Source organism: Callorhinus ursinus, unplaced genomic scaffold (assembly GCF_003265705.2).
Source record: "Callorhinus ursinus isolate GAN/ISIS: 27379988/994484 unplaced genomic scaffold, GSC_fseal_2.0 scaffold6933, whole genome shotgun sequence".
Taxonomy (NCBI): Eukaryota; Metazoa; Chordata; class Mammalia; order Carnivora; family Otariidae; genus Callorhinus; species Callorhinus ursinus.
This window is the reverse complement of record NW_027403983.1, coordinates 1-2588: the sequence shown is the minus strand read 5'-3', so window position 1 is coordinate 2588 and position 2588 is coordinate 1. Positions and strand designations below refer to the sequence as shown.

General features: G+C 46.3%; 1 pseudogene; it reads right to left on the bottom strand.

Moving 5' to 3' along the window:
- Positions 1-470: 470 nt before the first annotated feature.
- On the bottom strand, positions 471-1095 carry LOC112818082 (olfactory receptor 10H3-like; annotated as a pseudogene).
- Positions 1096-2588: the final 1493 nt, after the last annotated feature.

Genomic DNA, 2588 nt, shown 5'->3' with positions numbered 1-2588 from the left:
TGGAAGGCTTCCCAGAATAAGGGTAATTTAGAGCTGGGTCTTGGAGATGGGTTTCTCTTGGTCATCAGAAGTGTTCAGAGTCTTCTGACCAAACTGGATAACCCCACTTCTCCTCTTGATCGATTTACCCTGTCTCTGTTGTCATGATGATCCAAGCCAGAGAATCCACCTGAGGATGTCATCCTTGGGCTCTAATAAAACATTTGGTCTTTGTCCAGTTCCTGAGACACAGCCTCTAAGCCCCTGTCTCAGGAGTGAGAATAGTGCCTTCTGTATGTTAATGAGATGAGTGGTGCCTGGGGGCCCCACCTCTCCCTGTGGTCAAGTTCTTCCCTACCCCTGTTGTCCTGGTGGTCCAAGCCAAAGAATCCAAATTAACATATGCCTCTCTGTAATATAATCAAACTAATATTTGGCCTCTTATGTGTCTTTGTTTACTGACCATCTAATGAGAGTCTTTACCACCATACTGGCCAATAGGAGCTTAGGGGACTGAATTTTCTCTGGAAGCTTTTCTTTATGGCATTCTTGAGCTCCTTATTCCTAAGGCTGAAAATGATCGGGCTGAGAAAGGGAGTGAAGACTATATAGGTGGTGGTCATCAGAGTGTTACTATCCATAGAATGGCGGCCCTTGGGCTTGAGGTAGATCATGGAGGCAAAACCATAGTGTACAATGACCACAGTGAGGTGGGACACACATGTGGAGAAGGTCTTGTGCCTGCCCTCAGCAGAGGGGATCTTCAGTATGGTGACCACAATGAAGACATAGGAGAGGATGATGAGGAATAAACAGCCCATCAGAGCTGTGACACACACCAGGGACCACACCCAAGGTGACAGAGGATGTCTCCTCCCCACAGGACAACTTTAAGAGGGAAAGTGCATGGCATAAAAATGGTGTATCACATTAGACTCACAGAAGATGAGGTGAAAAACTATTCAGTACCACCATCATCCCCATGACTGAGCCACCAGCCCAGGACCAGGACATTGGATGGGCACAGGTGTGGGTGCTCATGAGCACGTTGTACCTCAAGGAGTGGCAGATGGCCACATAGCAGTCATTGCCCATGATCATGAACAGAAAGGAGTGCTATATGTTCTCATAGCACTATGCCCTCAATTATTCATTCATTTAGTGAAGAAATGTTATTCAAGACTTATTTTATATGGAAATATTCAAGGTGCTCGAATCCAGCAATGACCAAGGTCTAGGGCCCTGCTCTTTCCTTTTCGTGGTCCACTGAGAGAAGCTGTCATATAACCAAAGATGACAGCACAGAGTGGTCAGTGGTGTGTTGGGGACAGCCTAGGGATCTGCAGAAGCTAGGTGTGGGTCTCAGACCCAGCCTGGTATTTTGAGACTTTGAAATTGGTGATGTCTACAGGGAGACCTGAAGTGTGAAGTCTGATTCAGGTGAGGCAGGCAGTTGGAAGAGCGGTGTCCAGACAGAGGGGACAGCAAGTACAAAGCCTCAGGGTGACAAAGGCATAGTGCATTTGGGACAATGGTATGTTCAGTGCACGGGGAGAGTTGGAAGTCACTACTGCAGTTCTGGAATTAAAGGCAGATGGGTAAAAAAAAAAAGAAGAAAAAGAAAAAAAGGGACACCTGGGTGGCTCAGTTGGTTAAGTGTCTGCCTTTGGCTCAGGCCATGATCCCAGGGTCCTGGGATCGAGTCCCACATCGGGGTCTCTGCTCACTGGGGAGCCTGCTTCTCTCTACCTGCCACTTCCCTTGCTTGTTCTCTCTCTCTCTCTGACAAATAAATAAATAAAATTAAAAAAAAAATAAAGGCAGACAGGTGAGTAGGGCAAGAGCATGCAAGACCATGGCATCCACTTGAAGAGTTTGTTCTAAGGGCAGTGGGAACTCCTAAATGTTTTTTAAATACATAGAGGAAAGAGTTGTATTCCATTATGTGAAAGTATTCATGGATGTGCCCAGCTGGGGCTTGCTATGAGGGTGTTCTTATGACATCTAGTGTATGTCCTTTGGTGGATTGATACTTATGTGTTCTGTTGGGTCTATAGTTAGGTGTGTAAATACTGTCCCATTGGGAATAGATATTTGAATAGATACTACCAAACACTTTCCCAAACTGGTTGTACCAAGAGGTACATTTTAAGCACAAGCAGCATGGTCAGATTCCTGTTTGTAGAGACCCCCTCTGGCTGGTGTGATGGAAGCAGCTGCTGAGGGCAGGTGGGATGAGCCGACTGAGGAAGAGGTGGGGAGAGGTGCATGAGGGCATCCTGGATGGGGTGAAGTGGCAAACTGAGGTTGATTTCAGACATAGAATGGACAGTGTTGCTGATTGGACTGAGGGAGACGGGAAGTGAAATTTCTACTTCTAATGCTCAAAACACCAAATATGTGAGTTCTTTCCACACCAATGACCAATTCTCCAACTACCCAGACACTATCTTGGTGTCCTATAATTCTGTTCAGTTCTGATACTTACTACCTGGAGATGCCAGTCACAAGTATTGGGTGCCCAGTGTACCTGCACTTCTTTCTGACGTGGCTACAAAGGTCAGGGTTTCCACATTCCCCCTTTCAGTTTGGGTACTTTCCTAGAATAA